The 26,301-nt window shown below is 44.3% G+C and overlaps 1 protein-coding gene across 2 annotated transcripts in view; it reads left to right on the top strand.

Moving 5' to 3' along the window:
• The window catches only part of REEP5 (receptor accessory protein 5), a 45,840-nt gene that overhangs the window by 8,382 nt on the left and 11,157 nt on the right, over nucleotides 1-26,301 (top strand). The gene's annotated exons all lie outside the window — the stretch shown is intronic.

Here is a 26,301-nt window from a genome sequence, read left to right as displayed (position 1 = left end):
CAACGATCTCCCAGCAGGGGCCTGATCGTTGGTCGCTGTCACACATAACGATTTCATTAACGATATCGTTGCTACGTCACAAAAAGCAACGATATCGTTAACAATATCGTTATGTGTGAAGGTACCTTAAGTCTCGCACGGCAATAAACCAGCGCTGCTGCCGGCACAGAGGAGCGGAGTGTGCGGCTGCATGTATTCCTATGCGGCCGCACGCTCCGATCCGGGTGCAGAGCCGGGTTTTAACCATGCGAGACTCATCCGAGTTTCTTGCAAGTGAGAAGGAGCCCTAAGCTTGTACATCACGACTGAGCTGGGAAAAAAATCATGGAGTGTTTTCTTAGTTTACATTTTCAACACTAGTCTACATCAGTATATTATATGGGGGAAAGATGTCTTTGTTTCCATTGACACCTTTAATTACATACATTTCTACAACTAAGCAGCTTAGCGATTTCCAGTATGGCTGTAACACACTGTAACAGCTAGATGTGTCAAATGGCACAAGGAATTCAGACACACTGTTGGGGGCCGCAAATTGAGAAACAGCACCTGACTCTCGGGTTGGGTAATTTCTTGAGGTCACATAAGAGTATGAATGTTATGTACAGTACACAGGCTTCCTCCACTATGCTGATTCATACCTCAGCCAATGTAGTGTCTTTTTTTTTTTTTTTTCTGATAAGGAAACTTTTGCATTCTGAAATGGGAATACCAGCCTAAGATTGTGACTGTGCTGCCTCCTGTCTGTACTTCCCGTAACACTAACAGAGTCCGCTGGGATAAGCAGCATGTAATCGGGTATTTGCTTTTCACGAACGGCTGTCCTTAAAGGGTTTATCTGGGACTCTTCAAAAAATAGAAAATGTACCTAAGCACTACCAGGCAGGTAATTGCAGCTTACCTGTTGTGCACCCCCAGCACAGAGCCATCACAGACTCTCCTCCCGGGGATTCAGAAGCCTCTGCTGACATCACGTCTACAGAGCAGAGTCTTCTTTTCCGCTCTGTAGATGGGGCGGGACTTCCCAGGTCAGCCGGATCCCCACTGCCTAATTGGGTGAGCTGGCTGTCAATCAGACTGACCTCGGACGTCTCACCCCTCGCGTCAGCAGAGGGAATCCCTGGCATGAGGTCTGTGACTGCACTGTACTGGGGAAGGACAGCGCCATGCACAACAGGCAGGTAAGCTGTAATTACCTGCCTGTTAGTGCTTAGATACATTTTTTTTTTTTTTTTAAAGTTCAGGATACTTCCTTTTTAAAAGGAATCTGTCAGCAGGTTTTTGCTCTACAATCTGAGAGCAGCATAGTGTAGGAGTAGAGACCTTGATTACCCCCGCGCCGCAGCCCTTTTTTGTTTTTCGTTCCCCTTCTTCCCAGAGCCATAACTTTTCTAGCTTATTTTTTGTGGGACGAGTTATACTTTTGAGTGACACCATTGGTTTTACCATGTCGTGTACTAGAAAACAGTGAAACTGCAAAAAAAAAAAAGTGCAATCCCACATTTGTTTTTTGTTTGGCATTTTTGCTAGGTTCACTAAATGCTAAAACTGACCTGCCACTATTATTGTCCAGGTCATTACGAGTTCATAGACACCAAACATGTCTAGGATCTTTTTTTATCCAAGTGTTGAAAAAAAAAAAACTCTAAATTTTGTGCAATTTTCCTAGACCCCTAGCGTCTCCATTTTTCGTGATCTGGGGTTGGGGGAGGGCTTATTTTTTGCGTGCCGAGCTGACATCTTTAAAGATACCATTTTGGTGCAGATACAATCTTTTGTTCGCCTGTTATTGTATTTTAATGCAATGTTGCAGTCACCAAAAAAGTGTAATTCTGAAGTTTTGAATTTTTTTCTTGCTACGGCATGTAGTGATCAGGTTAATTCTTTTTTTTTGATAGATCGGGCGATTCTGAACGCAACGATACCAAATGCGTATGTTTCAGGTTTTTTTGTTTGTTTAATTTTTAATGGGGCGAAAGGTGGGTGATTTAAACTTTTATATATGTATTTTTTTTTCATATTTTAACACTTTTTTTTTTTTTTTTTTTACTTTTGCCATGCGTCAGTAGCCTCCATAGGAGACTAGAAGCAGGCATAGCCAGTTTTGCTCTGCTACATAGCAGCGATCATCAGATCGCTCCTACAGTCATGGCCAAAAGTATTGACACCCCCGCAATTCTGTCAGAGAATACTCATTTTCTTCCTGAAAATGATTGCAAACACAAATTATTTGGTATTATTATCTTCATTTAATTTGTCTTAAATGAAAAAACACAAAAGAGAATGAAGCAAAAAGCAAACATTGATCATTTCACACAAAACTCCAAAAATGGAGTTATGGATATTTGAAGGGTGCCTTCTCCAAACTGCCATTTTTAGATCTCTCCACAGGTGTTCTATGGGATTCAGGTCTGGACTCATTGCTGGCCACCTTAGAAGTCTCCAGTGCTCCAGTGCTTTCTCTTAAACAATTTTCTAGTGCTTTTTGAAGTGTGTTTTGGGTCATTGTCCTGCTGGAAGACCCATGACCTCTGAGGGAGACCCAGCTTTCTCACACTGGGCCCTACATTATGCTGCAAAATTTGTTGGTAGTGTTCAGACTTCATAATGCCATGCACACGGTCAAGCAGTCCAGTGCCAGAGGCAGCAAAGCAACCACAAAACATCAGGGAACCTCTGTCATGTTTGACTGTAAGGACCGTGTTCTTTTCTTTGAATGCCTCTTTTTTTCTCCTGTAAACTCTATGTTGACGCCTTTGCCCAAAAAGCTCTACTTTTGTCTCATCTGACCAGAGAACATTCTTCCAAAACGTTTTAGGCTTTTTCAGGTAAGTTTTGGCAAACTCCAGCCTGGCTTTTTTATGTCTCCGGGTAAGAAGTGGGGTCTTCCTGGGTCTCCAACCATACAGTCCCTTTTCAGTACGGGTTGACACTGTTGTACCCTCGGACTGCAGGGCAGCTTGAACTTGTTTGGAGGTTCTTTATCCAACATCCGCACAATTTTGCGTTGAAATCTCTTGTCAATTTTTATTTTCCGTCCACATCTAGGGAGGTTAGCCACAGTGCCATGGGCTTTAAACTTCTTGATGACACTGCGCACGGTAGACACAGGAACATTCAGGTCTTTGGAGATGGACTTGTAGCCTTGAGATTGCTCATGCTTCCTCACAATTTGGTTTCTCAAGTCCTCAGACAGTTCTTTGGTCTTCTTTCTTTTCTCCATGCTCAATGTGGTACACACAAGGACACAGGACAGAGGTTGAGTCAACTTTAATCCATGTCAACTGGCTGCAAGTGTGATTTAGTTATTGCCAACACCTGTTAGGTGCCACAGGTAAGTTACAGGTGCTGTTAATTACACAAATTAGAGAAGCATCACATGGTTTTTCGAACAGTGCCAATACTTTTGTCCACCCCCTTTTTTATGTTTGGTGTGGAATTATATCCAATTTGGCTTTAGGACAATTCTTTTTGTGTTTTTTCATTTAAGACAAATTAAATGAAGATAATAATACCAAAGAATTTGTGTTTGCAGTCATTTTCAGGAAGAAACTGGGTATTATCTGACAGAATTGCAGGGGTGTCAATACTTTGGGCCATGACTGTATGTAGCTGAATTACTGCATTGCTATGAGCGCCAACCACAGGGTGGCGCTCACAGCAATCTGGCATCAACAACCATAGAGGGTTTTCAGAAGACGTCTGGTTGTTATGCCAACGCACCAATGACCCCTGATCATGTGACGGGGTCAACGGTGTGTGTGTTTCCAGCCCGATTACCGGATGCGATTGTTAAATGCCGCTGTCAGTTTGACAGCGGCATTTACTTAGTTAATAGCGGCGGATGGATCGCGATTCCACCCGCTGCTATTGCGGGCACATGTCAGCTGTACAAAACAGCTGACATGTCCCGACATCTCCCAGCGCCGGAGCCCGCATCAAAGGGGGAGACACGACATGCGCTGTACTAGTACCGCTCATGTCGTGAAGGGGTTACACATGTTTTGCTATTTCAATACAATCTGTGTTTTATCAGCAGGAGATTATCACTACAGGACAATTGGCTGTATGGGTGCTAGTCTCACTCTGCCCCCAGCACTGATCTGTCACTATATAATGTACACAGAAAGCTGTGGTGTGGACGGGGTTATACATAGGGCTCAACAACTCAGATCTGCAGAGAAATCTGTGACTCTATCACAACTGCTGCACCCAGTAAACTAAATGATACATCACTGGAATCAGGGTCTGTGTCCCTACATCATGCTGCTGTCAGATTACACAGAAAAAACCTGCTGACCATTTTAAGAGCAATACAAAAATGTCAATAATTGACGAAGTGATTTCCCTAGCTGTAAGTCTCTTCTTTGTACCTGCCTGATGTGTGGTGTTGGAGGCAGTAATGCCGGTGTGATCCGGTGCTCCTGGGGCCAGTGTTTGCATACGGCACAATGCCGAGTCTGTTCTGTATGTCCTTTAATCTGTAATCTACCCGGGCAGAGACAGGATGGCACCAAGGTCCTTCTATTGTCAACTTCTGCTTTTCGCACTTCATATTCGATATGCTTTAAACTACTTTTTTACAACCTGAATCCTTCCTTGTTTGTTACATTTTTAGTTTCCATCTCGTGTACTGGATTTTATTGCACTTGAGCTGATGTACAGTTTTATTTTTTATACATATGTTAACCCCTTCATGACCCAGCCTATTTTGACCTTAAAGACCTTGCCGTTTTTTGCAATTCTGACCAGTGTCCCTTTATGAGGTAATAACTCAGGAACGCTTCAACGGATCCTAGCGGTTCTGAGATTGTTTTTTCGTGACATATTGGGCTTCATGTTAGTGGTACCGTAAATTTAGGTCAATAAATTCTGCGTTTATTTGTGATAAAAACGGAAATTTAGCGAAAATTTTGAAAATTTCGCAATTTTCACATTTTGAATTTTTATTCTGTTAAACCAGAGAGATATGTGACACAAAATAGTTAATAAATAACATTTCCCACATGTTTACTTTACATCAGCACAATTTTGGAAACAAAAATTTTTTTTGTTAGAAAGTTATAAGGGTTAAAATTTGACCAGCGATTTGTCATTTTTACAACGAAATTTACAAAACCATTTTTTTTAGGGACCACCTCACATTTGAAGTCAGTTTGAGGGGTCTATATGGCTGAAAATACCCAAAAGTGACACCATTGTAAAAACTGCACCCCTCAAGGTACTCAAAACCACATTCAAGAAGTTTATTAACCCTTCAGGTGCTTCACAGCAGCAGAAGCAACATGGAAGGAAAAAATGAACATTTAACTTTTTAGTCACAAAAATTATCTTTTAGCAACAATTTTTTCTATTCGCCACGACAGCACCCACTAGAGAGAGGGGATCCGCCCCTAGGAACAGGAAACCTACAGAGAGATAAAAGGGGCGGCCCCCCCTCGCTCCTCAGTTGGTTTCCTGTTCCTAGATGGAGACCCACAGAGAAGACTCTATGGATAGGAAGAGGAAGACCTGCCTGGACTACCGCCTGTACGACTCTGCTGAGCGGCAGGGGTTCCGGAAGCAGGTAGACAGAGTCGGGGGAATGATCCTGCGGGCTCCCCCCTCATCTGGTGCGGCTGACAGGCAGCCTGAAGTTATCCAACGGTCTCCCTGCTGGGACACTGTTGTGGAGACGCCGACAGTGCGGGTACCTGGTGCGACGTCCTCCGGTGTGCGTCTGAGCAGCGGTGAGACGGTTACACGATACGAGGCCCTCCTGTCCCTCCAAGGTAAGAGGTGACATGGTGGGATGCAGCAGGCAGCGGCGTCTCCCGGCATACAGGACGTGGGCGCATGCGCAGTAGCGTCGGCGTCCCGGAATTGGAGAGGAACTTCCGGGGCACGGTGTTGGAGGTCATTTCCGGGGGAACCGCCATATTGGATTCCCCCATGCGGTGCCATTACTCTAAACGCCGGATCTGTAAGTAAAAAAAAAAAAAAAAAGTGGAGACAAAGCAAGGGGTGTGCACATTACTACACTATAAAGTGTAGTCAGTTAAGGCAGTCAGTGTGCCATTATGTCGTCCCAAGAGGAGGTCAGGGTGCACCCTATGGAAGAGCCATTAGTCCCTAGTGGTGAAGCCAGGAAAAGGAATAGTGGACACTCTAAAATAAGTGACTCCATTGATAAATCAGGAAGAAAATCCTCCCGTTCCACACCCCAAGCTAAGGCATCTCCGCAGCCGGTATAAATATTACGCTGGGTGAGTGCGTATATAGCTTCACTGAAGCTTATATTGATTCCTTTGCTTATATTATTTCTAGGCAAAGAGGACGGGGAAGAGTAAGCACAAACAATGTGCCATATGTACCGAACCCCTGCCTGACTCCTATCTTAAAAGTCTGTGTCAGGCATGTATAGACAACACCTTACGGCAGGAGGAATCGGTTAAAATGAATGAGATACGTCTCATAATTCGGGAAGAACTCCAGTCGTTGGGAGGTGGTTCTACTTCTTCAGTAAATATGGAGAAACGAAGGAGGAAAACATCCTCTCCTAGAGCTGACACATCAGCGGAGAGTGGGGAGGTCGACTCTGATATTTCTCAGCAATCTAATTCCTCAGAGGAAGAGGACTTCGTCTGTTTTCCAACTGAGGGCATAAACAACCTAGTAAAATCAGTGAGAAATACGATGGGGGTGTCTGAATCAAAAGAACCCCAGACGCCACAAGAAGTTATGTTCGCTGGTCTTTCTCAGAAGAAAGGCCACGTATTTCCAATAAATCAGGCCATAAAAGATCTCGTTAAAAAAGAATGGAGTAGAGGTCAAAAGGGGTTGGTCCCAATATCCTGTAAGAGGCGCTACCCCTTTGATGATGAGGATTTGAATACCTGGGCCAAGATACCAAAAGTCGATGCGGCAGTTGCGTCTACATCTCGCCGTTTCTCCTTACCAGTAGAGGATGCAGGTTCCTTATCAGATCCTATGGACCGGAAATCAGACGCACTCCTTAAAAAATCGTGGGAGGCCTGTGTCACGGCATTCAAGCCGGCTATTTCAGCCACATGTACTGGCAGATCAATGCTAGTCTGGCTGGATCAGCTGGATCAGAAGATTAAAAGTGGCGTATCTAGAGAAAAATTAAGGGCATCTATCCCTTTGATTAAAGGTGCTGCGGCTTTTATTTCAGATGCCTCAATTGATTCCCTCCGCCTGGCGGCCAGGACAGCTAATCTCGCTAATACGGCTCGGCGGGCTTTATGGTTAAAAAACTGGAAGGGGGATGCCCAGTCAAGATCCAAATTATGTTCCATACCCTGTCAGGGTGAGTACCTGTTTGGCACAGTCCTTGATGATATTCTCACTAAGGCGGGCGAGAGGAAGAAAGGATTCCCTAATCCCTTTATTCCGTCTTACAGAAGGGCGTTCAGGAAGCCACCATTCGGAAGAAAGGGAGGCTTCAGAGACAGGTGGAATAATAAGGATTTCAAACAAAAAGGAAATCTGTTTAATAAACGCCCCTTCAAGCCAACCGATAAATTCCATCAGTGATATTTCTCCGGTGGGGGGAAGACTAAAACAATTCAGTCATCAATGGAAAGAAATAACAACTAATCAATGGGCTATTAAATTAACATCCTCAGGCCTCACACTAGACTTTATTAAAACTCCTCCGGATTCTTTCCTTCTTACCACCTTAAGATCCAAGCCTCAGCAAGAGGCACTTGAAACCGAGGTTAAAACCCTCCTACGCAAACATGTCCTAGTAGAGGTTCCATCTTCTCAGATAGGGAGAGGTTTTTACTCTCCCTTGTTCCTGATTAGTAAGCCGGATGGCTCTTTCAGAACTATAATCAATTTGAGGAAGCTGAATTCCTTTATAAAACCTAAAACATTCAAAATGGAATCCATTCGTTCAGCTATAAAAAATCTATTTCCAAATTGTTACATGGTAGTATTGGATCTTAAAGATGCTTACTACCATATTCCCATTCATAATTCACACCAACAATTTCTTCGGGTAGCAGTTTGTATAGAGGGGCAAATTCGTCATCTACAATATAGAGCAATGCCCTTCGGGTTATCTATGGCCCCAAGGATTTTTACTAAGTTACTATCAGAAGTAATGTCTTTTTTACGGGTAAAGGATACTTTGGTCATTCCATATCTAGATGACCTATTGATTGTGGGTAAAGACCCCCTACAGTGTGAGCAGAGATTACGGGAAGTAGTCATATCCTTACAATCCCTGGGTTGGCTAGTTAATTGGGAAAAATCTAGACTTCAGCCTGTAACGTGTCAAAGATTCCTTGGGCTCCTTCTGGATTCCGTTGACCAGATTTGTAAACTGCCTGAGGATAAGAAATTCTCCATAGTTGATAAGGTGTCCTCAGCAATAAAAAGACGTAGTATGTCACTAAGACAGGTCATGTCATTGCTAGGCTCTCTAACATCGTGCATTCCTGCGGTACAGTGGGCACAGTTCCATACTAGGCAGCTACAAAAATTTGTATTGGAGGAGGACATTAAGAATAGAGGATGTCTGGATAGAACAGTTTTTCTAACATCGGAAGTATTACACTCCCTTAGGTGGTGGTTGGATCAGAATAATCTTTCAAAGGGGGTTCTATGGGTAATCACTCCTTCTAGTGTTGTGACCACAGATGCTAGTCCTGAAGGCTGGGGGGCACGTTTTCAGGATCAATGGGTTCAGGATCTTTGGTCCAGCTCAGATCTTAATAATTCCTCGAATGTCAAGGAGTTGAGGGCGGTATATTACTCCCTTCTCCACTTTCTTCCCCAGCTCAGCGGCTCTCATACAAGAGTATTCTCCGACAACACCACTGCGGTGGCGTATCTGAACCATCAGGGAGGTACAAGGTCGGACAAACTCAGGGAGGTGGCATCAGACATCATGGAATTAGCTGAAGGTCATCTACTATCACTATCGGCAGTACACATCAGAGGCACAGACAACTTTCGTGCCGATTTCCTGAGCCGTCATACTCTTCATCAAGGGGAATGGATGCTGAGCAGGAAGATTTTCAAGGCAATAACAGCTCGATGGGGTGTTCCTCAAATAGACTTGTTTGCCACAAGAGCCAACCGTCAAGTCAAGATGTTTGCCTCTCTAAACAGGGAGGACAAGCCAGACATACTCGATGCCCTCCAGACGCCATGGACATTCGATCTGGCCTATGCTTTCCCTCCATGGAATCTATTACCTATAGTAATAAGAAAAATAAGGGAGGAGGGCGCAAAAGTTCTGTTGATAGCCCCATTTTGGCCCAAGAGGCCATGGTTCTCATGGCTGAGGGCGATGTCAGTGTCAGATCCATGGATTCTGCCTCAGTCCAAGGACCTGCTCTCTCAGGGTCCATTCCTCCATCCTCAGGCAAAAGGCATGAACTTAACTGCCTGGAGTTTGAGAGGCGGTTACTAAATCTCAGGGGGTTTTCTAATGGGTTAATCGATACTCTTATGAAGAGCAGAAAACCTTCAACTACCCGGATTTATGTTAGAATTTGGAGGAAATTCCTTCAATTTCATACTACACAATTTTCCTCTGAGATTCCTATATTTCAAATATTAGAATTTCTACAAAAAGGGCTGGAATTAGGGCTCTCCGTGAGCACTCTGAAGGTGCAGGTTTCAGCATTAGGAGCTCTTTTTAATCATGACATTGCAGGAAATAAATGGATATCCCGGTTTATATCCGCTTGTGAAAGATCAAAACCAATTAACATTCCTCGGGTTCCTCAGTGGGATCTTTCGATAGTTTTGAATGCATTAACACAACCACCTTTTGAGCCTCTCCATACAGCCTCACTAATGAACATTTCTTTGAAGACTGTTTTGCTAGTGGCATTAGTCTCTGCCAGAAGAGTGAGCGATCTCCATGCATTATCTATAGATCCTCCCTTTTTAACGGTAACATCAGATAGGATACTTTTAAAAACAGATCCTTGTTATCTCCCTAAGGTGGCTTCTACCTTTCATAGATCCCAGGAGATCTTGTTACCCACTTTTTATGAGAACCACTCAACTCCAGAAGAAGAAAGACTTCACACCCTAGATGTAAAAAGGTCTGTCCTAGCCTATTTAGAGAGAACTAGGGACTGGAGGAAGAGTAGGGTTCTCTTTGTGTCTTTCCAGGGTAAAACCAAGGGTGCCGGAGTCACAAAGAACACATTATCTCGCTGGATCAGAGAGGCCATAATCTTGGCGTATAAAGCTGGAGGGAAAGATCCTCCAATGCATGTGGGAGCGCACTCTACAAGAGCCTTGTCGACTTCCTGGGCAGAAAGGGCGAATGTGCCAATAGACCTTATATGTAAGGCTGCAACTTGGTCTTCACCAAATACCTTCTATAAGCATTATAGATTAGATCTATCCTCTGCTTCTGATCTAACTTTTGGTGTATCGGTCCTTGACTCAGTAAACCCACCCAGTCTATAGTCTCTGCAATTCTCTCTAGTGGGTGCTGTCGTGGCGAATAGAAAATACCGGATTACGTACCGGTAATGCTCTTTTATAGAGCCCACGACAGCACCCGTTCACATCCCTCCCTTTTCTGTATATAGTTGCACATGGTGCTTGTTTGGTGAGGTGTAAATATTAGAAAGATATAATATGAGGTTGTAAATATGTGTATATATGTATATACCTGAACCTGTTAACTAAAACTTGGCGGCGGTTCCTCCTATTCTCTGTAAAACAACTGAGGAGCGAGGGGGGGCCGCCCCTTTTATCTCTCTGTAGGTTTCCTGTTCCTAGGGGCGGATCCCCTCTCTCTAGTGGGTGCTGTCGTGGGCTCTATAAAAGAGCATTACCGGTACGTAATCCGGTATTTTTATTTTCCCAATGGTAAAAGGAGAAACTGAACCACGAAAGTTGTTGTCCAATTTGTCCTGAGTACGCTGATACCTCATATGTGGGGGTAAACCACTGTTTGGGCGCACGGCAGGGCTTGGAAGGGAAGGAGCGCCATTTGACTTTTTGAATCAAAAATTGGCTCCACTCTTTAGCGGACACCATGTCACATTTGGAGAGACCCCGTGTGCCTAAAAATTGGAGCTCCCCCACAAGTGACCCCATTTTGGAAACTAGACGCCCCAAGGAACTTATCTAGATGCATAATGAGCACTTTAAACCCCCAGGTGCTTCACAAATTGATCCGTAAAAATGAAAAAGTACTTTTTTTTCACAAAAAAATTCTTTTAGCCTCAATTTTTTCATTTTCACATGGGCAACAGGATAAAATGGATCCTAAAATGTGTTGGGCAATTTCTCCTGAGTACACCAATACCTCACATGTGGGGGTAAACCACTGTTTGGGCACATGGTAAGGCTCGGAAGGGAAGGAGCGCCATTTGACTTTTTGAATGAAAAATTATTTCCATCGTTAGCGGACACCATGTTGCGTTTGGATAGCTCCTGTGTGCCTAAACATTGGCGCTCCCCCACAAGTGACCCCATTTTGGAAACTAGACCCCCCAAGGAACTTATTTAGATGCCTAGTGAGCACTTTAAACCCTCAGGTGCTTCACAAATTGATCTGTAAAAATGAAAAAGTACTTTTTCACAAAATTCTTTTCGCCTCAATTTTTTCATTTTCACATGGGCAGTAGGATAAAATGGATCATAAAATTTGTTGGGCAATTTCTCCCGAGTACGCCGATACCTCATATGTGGGGGTAAACCACTGTTTGGGCACACGGCAGGGCTCGGAAGGGAAGGCGCGCCATTTGACTTTTTGAATGGAAAATTAGCTCCAATTGTTAGCGGACACCATGTCGCGTTTGGAGAGCCCCTGTGTGCCTAAACATTGGAGCTCCCCCACAAGTGACCCCATTTTGGAAACTAGACCCCCCCAAGGAACTTATCTAGATGCATATTGAGCACTTTAAACCCCCAGGTGCTTCACAGAAGTTTATAACGCAGAGCCATGAAAATAAAAAATAATTTTTCTTTCCTCAAAAATGATTTTTTAGCCTGGAATTTCCTATTTTGCCAAGGATAATGGGAGAAATTGGACCCCAAATATTGTTGTCCAGTTTGTCCTGAGTACGCTGATACCCCATATGTGGGGGTAAACCACTGTTTGGGCGCACGGCAGGGCTCGGAAGGGATGGCACGCCATTTGGCTTTTTAAATGGAAAATTAGCTCCAATCATTAGCGGACACCATGTCACGTTTGGAGAGCCCCTGTGTGCTTAAACATTGGAGATCCCCCAGAAATGACACCATTTTGGAAACTAGACCCCCAAAGGAACTAATCTAGATGTGTGGTGAGGACTTTGAACCCCCAAGTGCTTCACAGAAGTTTATAACGCAGAGCCATGAAAATAAAAAAAAAAATTATTTTCTCAAAAATGATCTTTTAGCCTGCAATTTTTTATTTTCCCAAGGGTAACAGGAGAAATTTGACCCCAAAAGTTGTTGTCCAGTTTCTCCTGAGTACGCTGATACCCCATATGTGGGGGTAAATCACTGTTTGGGCACATGCCGGGGCTCGGAAGTGAAGTAGTGACGTTTTGAAATGCAGACTTTGATGGAATGCTCTGTGGGCGTCACGTTGCGTTTGCAGAGCCCCTGATGTGCCTAAACAGTAGAAACCCCCCACAAGTGACCCCATTTTGGAAACTAGACCCCGAAAGGAACTTATCTAGATGTGTGGTGAGCACTTTGAACCCCCAAGTGCTTCATAGAAGTTTATAATGCAGAGCCGTGAAAATAATAAATACGTTTTCTTTCCTCAAAAATAATTATTTAGCCCAGAATTTTTTATTTTCCCAAGGGTTACAGGAGAAATTGGACCCCAAAAGTTGTTGTCCAGTTTCTCCTGAGTACGCTGATACCCCATGAGTGGGGGTAAACCACTGTTTGGGCACACGTCGGGGCTCAGAAGGGAAGTAGTGACTTTTGAAATGCAGACTTTGATGGAATGGTCTGCGGGTATCACGTTGCGTTTGCAGAGCCCCTGGTATGCCTGAACAGTAGAAACCCCCACAAGTGACCCCATTTTAGAAACTAGACCCCCCAAGGAACTTATCTAGATATGTGGTGAGCACTTTGAACCCCCAAGTGCTTCACAGACGTTTACAACGCAGAGCCGTGAAAATAAAAAATCATTTTTAGCAAGCATTTTTTTAGATTCACAAGGGTAACAGGAGAAATTGGACCCCAGTAATTGTTGCGCAGTTTGTCCTGAGTATGCTGGTACCCCATATGTGGGGGTAAACCACTGTTTGGGCACACGTCAGGGCTCGGAAGTGAGGGAGCACCATTTGACTTTTTGAATACGAGATTGGCTGGAATCAATGGTGGCGCCATGTTGCGTTTGGAGACCCCTGATGTGCCTAAAAAGTGGTAACCCCTCAATTCTACCTCCAACACTAACCCCAACACACCCCTAACTCTAATCCCAACTGTAGCCATAACCCTAATCACAACCCTAACCGCAACACACCCCTAACCACAACCCTAACCACAACACACCCCTAACCACAACCCTAATTCCAACCCTAACCCTAAGGCTATGTGCCCACGTTGCGGATTCGTGTGAGATATTTCCGCACCATTTTTGAAAAATCCACGGGTAAAAGGCACTGCGTTTTACCTGCGGATTTTCCGCGGATTTCCAGTGTTTTTTGTGCGGATTTCACCTGCGGATTCCTATTGAGGAACAGGTGTAAAACGCTGCGGAATCCGCACAAAGAATTGACATGCTGCGGAAAATACAACGCAGCGTTTCCGCGCGGTATTTTCCGCACCATGGGCACAGCGGATTTGGTTTTTCATATGTTTACATGGTACTGTAAACCTGATGGAACACTGCTGCGAATCCGCAGCGGCCAATCCGCAGCCAAATCCGCACAGTGTGCACATAGCCTAATTCTAAAGGTATGTGCACACGCTGCGGAAAACGCTGCGGATCCGCAGCAGTTTCCCATGAGTTTACAGTTCAATGTAAACCTACGGGAAACAAAAATCGCTGTACACATGCTGCGGAAAAACTGCACGGAAACGCAGCGGTTTACATTCCGCAGCATGTCACTTCTTTGTGCGGATTCCGCAGCGGTTTTACAACTGCTCCAATAGAAAATCGCAGTTGTAAAACCGCAGTGAAATGCGCAGAAAAAAATGCGGTAAATCCGCCATAAATCCGCAGCTGTTTAGCACTGCGGATTTATCAAATCCGCAGCGGAAAAATCCGCAGAGGAACAGAATACGTGTGCACATACCGAAACCCTAACCCTAGCCCTAACCCTAGCCCTAACCCTACCCCTAGCCCTAACCCTACCCCTAACCCTAACCCTATTCTAACATTAGTGGAAAAAAAAAAATTTCTTTATTTTTTTATTGTCCCTACCTATGGGGGTGACAAAGGGGGGGGGGGGGGGTCATTTATTATTTTTTTTATTTTGATCACTGAGATAGATTATATCTCAGTGATCAAAATGCACTTTGGAACGAATCTGCCGGCCGGCCATTTTGGAAGATGGCGGCGCCCAGGGAGAAGACGGACGGGACCCCGGCTGGATCGGCAAGTATGATGGGGTGGGGGGGACCACGGGGGGGGGGGATCGGAGCACGGGGGGGGGGAATCGGAGCGCGGGAGGGGTGGAACGGAGAACGGGGGCGTGGAACGGAGCACGGAGGGGCTGGAACGGAGCACGGGGGGGTGGAACGGAGCACCGGGGGGGGGGGTGATCGGAGCACGGGGGGGTGATTGGAGCACGGGGGGAGCGGACAAGAGCACGGGGGGGGAGCGGAGCACTGGACGGAGGGGAGCCGGAGCAGTGTACCGGCCAGATCGGGGGGCTGGGGGGGCGATCGGTGGGGTGGGGGCACATTAGTATTTCCAGCCATGGCCGATGATATTTCAGCATCGGCCATGGCTGGATTGTAATATTTCACCCGTTATAATAGGTGAAATATTACAAATCGCTCTGATTGGCAGTTTCACTTTCAACAGCCAATCAGAGCGATCGTAGCCACGAGGGGGTGAAGCCACCCCCCCTGGGCTAAACTACCACTCCCCCTGTCCCTGCAGATCGGGTGAAATGGGAGTTAACCCTTTCACCCGGCCTGCAGGGACGCGATCTTTCCATGACGCCACATAGGCGTCATGGGTCGGAATGGCACCGACTTTCATGACGCCTACGTGGCGTCATGGGTCGGGAAGGGGTTAATGTCTAAATATATGAGGGGACAGTGCAAAGACCTTTCTGATGATCTTTTTAATCATAGACCTGAGACAGGGACAAGGGGGCATCCTCTACGTCTGAAAGGAAAGAAGGTTTAGGCATAATAACAGACGCGGGTTCTTTACTGTAAGAACAGTGAGACTATGGAACTCTCTGCCGTATGATGTTGTAATGAGTGATTCATTACTTAAATTTAAGAGGGGACAGGATGCCTTTCTTGAAAAGTATAATGTAAGGCTACGTTCACATTAGCGTTGCGCGCCGCTGCGTCGGCGACACGACGCACAAAACAACGCGCGCAAACGCACGCAAAAACGCTGCGTTTTGCGACGCGTGCGTCGTTTTTTGACGAAAATCGGACGCACGAAAAATGCAACTTGTTGCATTTTCTTGCGTCCGACGCTAGCGTCGGAAACGACGCACGTGTCGGAAAACGCAACAAAAAAACGCACGCGTCCCCCATGTTAAACATAGGGGCGCGTCGCCGCTGCGTCGCCGACGCAACAGCGACGCACATTAGCGGAACGCTAATGTGAACGTAGCCTTACAGGGTATGTATACTAGATTCTTTGATAGGGCATTGATCCAGGGAACTAGTCTGATTGCCGTATGTGGAGTCGGGAAGGAGTTTTTTTTCCCCAATGTGGAGCTTACTCTTTGCCACATGGGTTTTTTTTTTTGCCTTCCTCTGGATCAACATGTTAGGGCATGTAGGTTAGGCTATGGGTTGAACTAGATGGACTTAGTCTTCCTTCAACCTTAATAACTATGTTACTTGTGGCGTTCCATAAACCGCTGAAAAAGTAATACCCCTTTCAGTTTTATTGTGGCCTTTGGAAGTAGTTCAATGTGGTCCTTGGACTAGAAAAGGTTTTTCACCACTGATGTAAGTGAATACGGTTGTATTGTAAATTCAAGTTGCTGTAATCGGGTGCAGCAGATTGTTTGGCCTTGTGGTGGCATCGACTTGTGACCCCATTCACTTACATTGATGTCGCTGTAGCATAGTGCTCTCTTTGGCCCGTGCCGTGCTGTAGCATAGTGCTCTCTTTGGCCCATGATATTCTGTAGCATAGTGCTCTCTTTGGCCCATGATATGCTGTAGCATAGTGCTCTCTTTGGCCCGTGCCATGCTGTAGCATAGTGCTCTTTGGCCCGTGCCGTAGCATAGTGCTCTCTTTGGCCCGTGCCGTGCCGTAGCATAGTGCTTTCTTTGGCCCGTGCCATGCTGTAGCATAGTGCGCTCTTTGGCCCGTGATTTGCTGTAGCATAATGCGCTCTTTGGCCCGTGCCGTGCTGTAGCATAGTGCGCTCTTTGGCCCGTGCCGTGCTGTAGCATAGTGCACTCTTTGGCCTGTGATGTGCTGTAGCATAGTGCACTCTTTGGCCTGTGATGTGCTGTAGCATAGTGCTCTCTTTGGCCCGTGATGTGCTGTAGCATAGTGCACTCTTAGGCCCGAGCCGTGCTGTAGCATAGTGCACTCTTTGGCCTGTGATGTGCTGTAGCATAGTGCACTCTTTGGCCGGTGATGTGCTGTAGCATAGCGCACTCTTTGGCCCGTGCCGTGCTGTAGCATAGTGCTCTCTTTGGCCTGTGATGTGCTGTAGCATAGTGCTCTCTTTGGCCCGTGATGTGCTGTAGCATAGTGCACTCTTTGGCCTGTGATGTTCTGTAGCATAGTGCTCTCTTTGGCTCGTAACATGTTGTCGCTGTATTATAGTGCTCTCTTTTGACCAGTGACATGTCTTGCTGCCAACATGATTGTGTACTTTCTTTAGTGATGGTCTCTTTAAATCTGAGATGTTCCATAGTACACTGTGTGCAGAATTATTAGGCAAGTTGTATTTTAGAGGATTAGTTTTATTATTAATCAACAACTATGTTCTCAATCAACCCAAAAGACTCATAAATATCAAAGCTTAATATTTTTGGAAGTTGGAGTTGTTGTTTTTTTTTTGTAGATTTGGCTATCTTAGGAGGATATCTGTTTGTACAGGTAACTATTACTGTGCAGAATTATTAGGCAACTTAATAAAAACCAAATATATTCCCATCTCACTTATTTATTTTCACCAGGTAAACCAATATAACTGCACAATATTTAGAAATACACATTTCTGACATACAAAAACAAACCCCTAAAAATTAGTGACCGATATAGCCACCTTTCCTTATGATGACACTCAACATCCTTCCATCCATAGATTCTGTCAGTTGCTTGATCTGTTTACGAACAACATTGCATGCAGCAGCCACCACAGCCTCCCAGACACTGTTCCGAGAGGTAATAATAATAATAAATTTTTATTTATATAGCGCCAACATATTCCGCAGCACTTTACAATTAAGCAGGGACATGTACAGACAATTCAGTAAAAGTTAAGACAATTTAAAAATTTAAACAGTGACATTAGGGGTGGGGTCCCTGCTCGCAAGCTTACAATCTACAAGAGAGGTGGACTGTTTTCCCTCCCTGTAGATCTCACATTTTATGAGGGACCACAGGTTCTCTATGGGGTTCAGATCAGGGGAACAAGGGGGCCATGTCATTATTTTTTCTTCTTTGAAACCTTTACTGGCCAGCTACGCCGTAGAGTAGTTGGAGGCATGTGATGGATCATTGTCCTGCATGAAAATCATGTTTTTCTTGAACGATACCGACTTATTCCTGTACCACTGCTTGAAGAAGTTGTCTTCCAGAAACTGGCAGTAGGTCTGGGAGTTGAGCTTCACTCCATCCTCAACCCGAAAAGGTCCCACAAGTTCATTTTTGATGATACCAGCCCATACCAGTACCCCACCTCCACCTTGCTGGCGTCTGATCAGAGTGGAGCTCTCTGCCCTTACTGATCCAGCCTCTGGCCCACCCATCTGGCCCATCAAGAGTCACTCTCATTTCATCAGTCCATAAAACCTTTGAAAAGTCAGTCTTAAGATATTTCTTGGCCCAGTCTTGACGTTTTATGTAATATTTCTTGTTCAAAGGTGGTCGTTTTCAGCCTTCCTTACCTTGGCCATGTCCCTGAGTATCGCACACCTTGTGCTTTTTGTTACTCCGGTAACGTTGCAGATCTGAAATATGGCAAAACTGGTGGCAAATGGCATCTTGGCAGCTTCACGCTTGATTTTCCTCAATTCATGGGCAGTTTATTTTGCGCCTTTTTTTGCCCAACACGCTTCTTGCGACCCTGTTGGCTATTTGCCATGAAACGCTTGATTGTTCGGTGATCATGCTTAAAAAGTTCGGCAATTTGAAGACTGCTGCATCCCTCCGCAAGACATCTCACAAATTTTGGACTTTTCAGAGCCCATCAAATCCCCCTTCTGACCCATTTTGCCAAAGGAAAGGAAGTTGCCTAATAATTAAGCACACCTTATATAGGGTTTTGATGTAATTAGACAACACCCCTCCTCATTACAGAGATGCAAATCACCTGATTTACTTAATTGGTAGTTGGCTCTCAAGCCTGAACAGCTTGGAGTAGGACAACATGTATAAAAAGTATCATGTGATCAATATACAACTTGCCTAATAATTCTGCACGCAGTGTAGTGTCAGGTAATGGGAAGGAGAATTGTGTAGTGTATTTGATTGGACTCATGTTGGATATGTTATGGTTCAACTCTTCATGAACTTGACGGCGGTATCCCAGGTTTTGCCCAGTCCTGCCCTTTATGCTTCTGTCAAGCCCTCCATTATTCAGCAGAGAGGAGAAGCCTCGCCTGCCTTTCCCTGCAGACATGCTTCCTTAGAGAGGATGGGTGATAAATGTATGAATGTTGGATTTCAAAATGGCCAATCCTTTTGTTCTTGAGTCACATAAGCATCCTCCAGAGATATTTAGCAGCGATTTATCCTTTTCCTATTAAGAATTCATAACAGTATAGCAAAAAGAGGGTAATGAACCACTCAAACTTGAAAAAGGGTGCCCAAAAAATTATATGTAAATAGCAAAAAGGGGGACCTAAAATATAACGTTTAATAAGTACTAATTAAAAAACCATATGACACAACATATAATGAAAAAATCGTACATTGACCAACAGGTCAATCAGACAGAGAACTGATAACCAGTCCAAAGAGAAAAAATCAGTAGTCAATTTGGAACCCTTACACAGCCTTCAGGGCTTATAATCACAATATGCACCCTGTCAAGTAAAGCAGGGGAACCAACATTACAATTGTATGCTACTGTTAAAGAGATATAACTTGAGGTTCTCTGTAAGGTGAAAAAAGAAAGCACCGCTATCTGTCACCAGTAAGAAACCTTCAGATACACGGGGATACACATAAAGCTATTGGAACAATCTCACCAAGTTGTGATGCTGCAGCATTTTGAGATGTGTTCCCCATGTCAAAATAAGAGTCCTTATGGATCAGGTATCGACCATCTAGAATCCGTTGGACTTCCGGACCACCTCCTGCGTTAAAGACCACCTCCCTACGCGTTTCATCTCAGGGAAGAATCCTCAGGGGACACGGCAGTCAGTACGTGGTCAGGGTTTGAAGGAGCGCTCAACCGAGACATGAAATCTCCAGGGAGCCTCTCATCAAATCACCCAAGAATGGCGTCTCTTTTATATGGTACTCCTATCAGGGGTAATGCCTATTCATCCAGAACAGCTGAAATTCAGCCAATCAGTCCTGGGCTTACATCCCACATACAGCGGTCCAACTAACCTCATTGGTGAATCAGTGTTAATGGCGGCGGCCTGAGTTCCACGTGGATTACACAACAATGGAGGTGTGTGTCAGGTACACTTCCGTCTTTCAGTGAAGGGCGCGCACCTCTGACTCATAACAATGAGTCATGGACATGCGCAGAGACCCTGGAACGCAAGCGGCGTTAATGCTGTCGGAGCGTGCGCGTCTGACTCGATGTAATGAGTCACAACCATGCGCCTGGAACGCAAATAGTGGCGAGGACATCTATGCCCAGGCGCGCACATATGACTCACCGGAGTGAGTCACAGCCACCTGAGTTACAGAGGGTGGATCATGCTATAGCCAATACGAATGCCAGGTCCACAGTTCTGACGTAAGATGTGCTCAACACCCCGACAGTAAAGCATTAACTAGAGATCAGCAGAGATTTACGCAGACAGCGCTCACACACCTATGCAGACAGTGCTCACCCACTGCTTCTAAGTTCGAGCCCACCCTGCATAACTTTGTAAAATTAAAACGGCATTCACTACAAGTTCTATTCCATTACTTATAAGACACTTCATACCATTTAGTGCCCCGCACAAAAAATGGAAACATCCTATTATATGTCTTTCAAACAAAGGGGAAGAGAAGATAAAGTGCCGTAATTATTACGTGGGGGATTCACTTCATAAGGAAGACGGACTACTGAATTTAGGAAACAAGCACAAGGCTGTTGTGTCTTATCAAAGAGAGGAAAAAAAATAAAAAACTACAAATTCCTCTCTTATCGACTTAGGGCCACCAGGTCTAAAGCTAACAAAGACCCGGGGCACAAAAGTACCTGATTGTATATCAGTATAAAATAATGAGTATTTTGGCTGGCTTCACAAAATACGACACGGACAGACAAACAAAAAGACCCACCAGGGCACAAGGGCATCCGAGGGAAAAAAGGGGGGATGATAAGAGCGGGGAGACAGACTGGGCACCAGGTCCACAAGAAAGTCCAAACTGTATAGGGTCATAATAGAAAGGGACAGAAAACGGAAAAAATTGAATGACAGATGAGGAAGGTAAGCCTATATGAGGCCCTGATGACATACTAAACTACCTCACCCTACCTAACAGCGGAGGTTGGCACCCTAAACCTGCGCAGTGGCGCCCCCACTCGACGGCGGCTATCCCTGACTGGTATACCCTATTAGTGCCCTCACCGCTTTAAAGAAAAGAGACAAAGGAAAGCTGCTCGTTCAGTCCTGCTGGATATGTGGAGCCCAATTTATATATCCACCTTGTCTCATGTGCGGGGCACTAAATGGTATGAAGTGTCTTATAAGTAATGGAATAGAACTTGTAGTGAATGCCGTTTTAATTTTACAAAGTTATGCAGGGTGGGCTCGAACTTAGAAGCAGTGGGTGAGCACTGTCTGCATAGGTGTGTGAGCGCTGTCTGCGTAAATCTCTGCTGATCTCTAGTTAATGCTTTACTGTCGGGGTGTTGAGCACATCTTACGTCAGAACTGTGGACCTGGCATTCGTATTGGCTATAGCATGATCCACCCTCTGTAACTCAGGTGGCTGTGACTCACTCCGGTGAGTCATATGTGCGCGCCTGGGCATAGATGTCCTCGCCACTATTTGCGTTCCAGGCGCATGGTTGTGACTCATTACATCGAGTCAGACGCGCACGCTCCGACAGCATTAACGCCGCTTGCGTTCCAGGGTCTCTGCGCATGTCCATGACTCATTGTTATGAGTCAGAGGTGCGCGCCCTTCACTGAAAGACGGAAGTGTACCTGACACACACCTCCATTGTTGTGTAATCCACGTGGAACTCAGGCCGCCGCCATTAACACTGATTCACCAATGAGGTTAGTTGGACCGCTGTATGTGGGATGTAAGCCCAGGACTGATTGGCTGAATTTCAGCTGTTCTGGATGAATAGGCATTACCCCTGATAGGAGTACCATATAAAAGAGACGCCATTCTTGGGTGATTTGATGAGAGGCTCCCTGGAGATTTCATGTCTCGGTTGAGCGCTCCTTCAAACCCTGACCACGTACTGACTGCCGTGTCCCCTGAGGATTCTTCCCTGAGATGAAACGCGTAGGGAGGTGGTCTTTAACGCAGGAGGTGGTCCGGAAGTCCAACGGATTCTAGATGGTCGATACCTGATCCATAAGGACTCTTATTTTGACATGGGGAACACATCTCAAAATGCTGCAGCATCACAACTTGGTGAGATTGTTCCAATAGCTTTATGTGTATCCCCGTGTATCTGAAGGTTTCTTACTGGTGACAGATAGCGGTGCTTTCTTTTTTCACCTTACAGAGAACCTCAAGTTATATCTCTTTAACAGTAGCATACAATTGTAATGTTGGTTCCCCTGCTTTACTTGACAGGGTGCATATTGTGATTATAAGCCCTGAAGGCTGTGTAAGGGTTCCAAATTGACTACTGATTTTTTCTCTTTGGACTGGTTATCAGTTCTCTGTCTGATTGACCTGTTGGTCAATGTACGATTTTTTCATTATATGTTGTGTCATATGGTTTTTTAATTAGTACTTATTAAACGTTATATTTTAGGTCCCCCTTTTTGCTATTTACATATTAAGAATTCATACACAAAACACAAGCCAAGCAATCATGTGTGGGGAGGGCACACTATGTAAGGTGTACTGTATGGCAACGTTAAAGGGATTAGTTTATCCCAGAAACACTGTGTAAACTGACTACATAGTCACATAGGGTCCCCTAAAAAAAAATTCTGTTGGTGTAAAGCAGTTTGTCTGATACACTAGGTGAACTCAACATGCTCATTTACGTATGTTTACACATCTCTGATAATGCCACTGTCATACTGGGTTCTTCTAGAACACATGTAAAACTTTGGCCTGCGGGCGAGTATATTTGGCCCACGACGCCGGACGGGTCCCCGGGCAGGGCCCACCTGTGAGCGCACATTCAACTGTATTTGCATCTTGGATTCATTCCCCATCTGCTTGTGACGCCTCAGCGCAGCGGGTATGATGGCGTTAATTACAACTTGCCCACTGTGCTGAGATGTGAAGAGGATCAGAAGACTCCATGAAGAGACCGAAGCAGCGAAAGAACTGGGAGAGGAGTGTGTTTTTTTTTTTTTTTTTTTTGTGGAGCCCATTATACCGTATGGAGCACTCTTTGGGGGCCATTATACTGTATGGAGCACTCTGTGGGGGCCATTATACTGTATGGAGCACTATGTGGGGCCATTATACTGTGTGGAGCGCTGTGTGAGGATTACAGTTGGGGAATAATACTGTGATGAGAGCGCCTCATTTTACTGGGATTGAGGGAAGGGGTACAGTAGGGTCATACTGTGCGTATGGGGGTATCTTGGGGTGTTTGGGGGAGCACTTTTGTTGGCATCATACTTTATTATTCAAGGTTCTTTATTCTTTATTACATATTTAACCCCTTAAAGGGAACCTGTCACCCCCAAAATTGATGGTGAGGTAAGCTCACCGTCATCAGGGGCTTATCTACAGCAGAAGGACAGACAGAAAGACGGAAGTGACCCTTAGACAATTATATAGTAGATAAAGTGACAGAATTGTAAAATTTAGCCTGGTTATTAAGGTCAAAATTGGCTCGTTCATTAAGGGATTGTTAGGCCATTGGGCCACATGATTTTTACTGCTCTTAAATAACAATATTCCAATATTTTATTCTTAAGATCTATTGATTAAAATGTACGTTGTTTGTGGACAACCCCTTCTATGTTTGTTTCCTTATTAAATATGGAAACATTTCCTAAACTGTAGACATTTGTTTTTAAATAAATATCCAGGTCGGCCTGCGACTGTGTCCTTTTCATTTTGTCCTTCTGTGTTTGACATCCCTGTATCTATAGTCTAGATGGATGCCGCCTCCGGTGTCTGCTGACATACTAATACATAGAGATAATCTGCCATTACTGACCACAGGATGCTGGCATCGGTTCTTTCACTTCCTGAAACTAGCACACTAGTTGTGTTTTTTTATTTTATTTCCGTTTTCTTTGATTTTTCTAAGTATAATTGGCCACAAACTGTAAAAAGCCATTATTAGTTTCTGCCACTTCATGTACACCATGTAAAGACTTGGAGCAAGGAAGAGTAACAGGTTTTTCCTGCTTGTAGTTAGCAATAGTGACATACAGTGACTTGAAAAAGTATTCATAACCCATGAAATGTCACCATTTTTTCAAATTATACCTGCAAACTTGAAATGTATGTTATTGAGATTTTATTTGACACACAAACACAAAGTAGCAAATATTTGTGAAGTACCGGTATATAGGAAATTATACATGGGTTTTCCAAATAGTTTTAAAATCTAAATCTGAAAATTGTGACGTGCATTTGTATTCAGCCCCCCCAGTCAATACTTTGTAGGACCAACTTTCACTTCAATTACTGCTGAAAATCTTTTGGGATATGTCTCTTCCAGCTTTGCATATCTAAAGGTGACGTTTGTGGCCATTTTTCTTTGCAAACTAACTATTGCTCAGGGAGATTGTATGGAGGCACCTGTGAACCAGGGCTGTGGAGTCGGTATAAAATGGACCGACTCCTAAATATATAATACATTGGGTACAGTAGGACATTGCAGGAAGTGCTGTAAATATTTCATAATTTGGGAAAGTGATGAAATGTCCTATAAATGTCCGTTCTATTCCTGATCTAAGGACCTCGGCTTTAAGTGGAGATGAATCTGTGCTGCACTTTATGCACATGCTCAGTAGTGATCTGGCCTGTTACTAGGTCAGTCACACACATGAATATGCTTTGATCTAAACCATTCCATTGTTTCTCTGGCAGCATGTTTGTCATTGTCCTGCTGGAAGGTGAATCTACGCCCCTGTTTTAAGTTTTTTTGCAGCCTTGAAGAGGTTTTCCTCCTGGATTGCCCTGCATTTAACGCCTCCATCTTCCCATCAACTCCCTGCTGAAGAAAAGCATCCCCACAGCATGAGTCTGCCATCATCATGTTTAATGGTGGTGTTTTCAGGGTGATGTGCAGTGTTACTTTTGTGTGTTTTTTAATTGTAGTGTTTTGCATTTAGCCCCAAAAGTTCTACTTTGTTCTCATCTGACTACACCTACTCCTTCCATTTTTAGATGATGGATTGAACAGTGCTCTGTGAGAAGTTCAGAGCTTTTTTTTTTTTTTATTATTATTATTTTTTATTATTATAATAACCTAACCCTACTTTACTCTTCTCCACAACTTTATCCCTGACCTGACTGGTGTGTTCCTTGGTTTTCATGATGATGTTTGATCTCTAATGTTCTAAAACAAATCTCTGAGCTGTAGTTATTCTGATAATAAATTATATACAGGTGGAGTCGATTTTATAATTCTATGCCTTTTGTAGGCAATTGGTTACTCTGTATTGTATTTAGGGGTATCTGACTACAGGGGGTGAATACAAATACACATCATTTTCATATTTATATTCTGCAAATAAATAGAAAACCATGAATCATATGCAGCTTAGATGAAAACCATAATTGTAATAACTCACAGGAAAGTCCATTATGAAATACTGCCTCCAGTCAGGTTCTGTAATCTACAGAAATTAGCCTATTCCCACACGTTAATCAGGCTGGCTGTTTACCGAGTCATGCTCTGCGTTGTGTGCAGTGGTTTTTTTAACACTCCTCACTCCCAAACAGTAAATGCCCCATGATCTGTGTACACTGGGTGTGCATGTGAGTCACTGAACCCCCCCAATAGTCCTTTGTGCTCAGTCTGTCCTGACATATGTGCTGCATTGTTACAACATGGTCAACTCTCTAATTGGAGGACAGACCTGCCATGGGATAATTAAAGGTGTGGATTTTTTTTTCTCCTGAGAGGAATATAAATTTTGCAATTCCTAGACCAGTTTTTCCACCTCTACGTTATGTGAATTCTATGGTCTTATGCATACCAGCACATTTCATCTTCGTTGTCTATAGAGCCACAATAGAGTGTCAGAGTTTCTCTGACTTAATATGGAGGAAAGGTCAGGTTCTTTCATAATTGAATTCCTGTAGAGCGAAAACAAATGGTGAAATGCTCCATCGGACGCGATAGCTTTTCAGATATACTGATAGGATATAATTCCCTTATCGACTTTTTGCGGCTAGGAGAAAATGCCGCCCAGTGCTTTATTCCTGGCACAGACTATTGTTGCTGAAATCAGACCAGTCATGTTCACAAATTGCAGACGTTTTTATATTCCATGTGCTTTTCCCATTATGGTCCGGCCAGATTCGCACGCTCATGTGACCGCCATTCATGGACTGGTCTTGAGTCTTGACAGCCTTGTATATAAGCATGTCGGCTGAATTCAGTCAGTAAAACCACAGCTAGTCCATGGGTCACGGAAGTGTGAATACATCTTTAAGGGCAGGAGCTGTCTGCTATTGCGTGCATTTGTCTG

This window comes from Ranitomeya imitator, chromosome 1 (genome assembly GCF_032444005.1).
Source record: "Ranitomeya imitator isolate aRanImi1 chromosome 1, aRanImi1.pri, whole genome shotgun sequence".
NCBI classification, from domain to species: Eukaryota; Metazoa; Chordata; class Amphibia; order Anura; family Dendrobatidae; genus Ranitomeya; species Ranitomeya imitator.
Note: the sequence above shows the minus strand (reverse complement) of the source record. Positions and strands in the feature narration are given on the sequence as shown.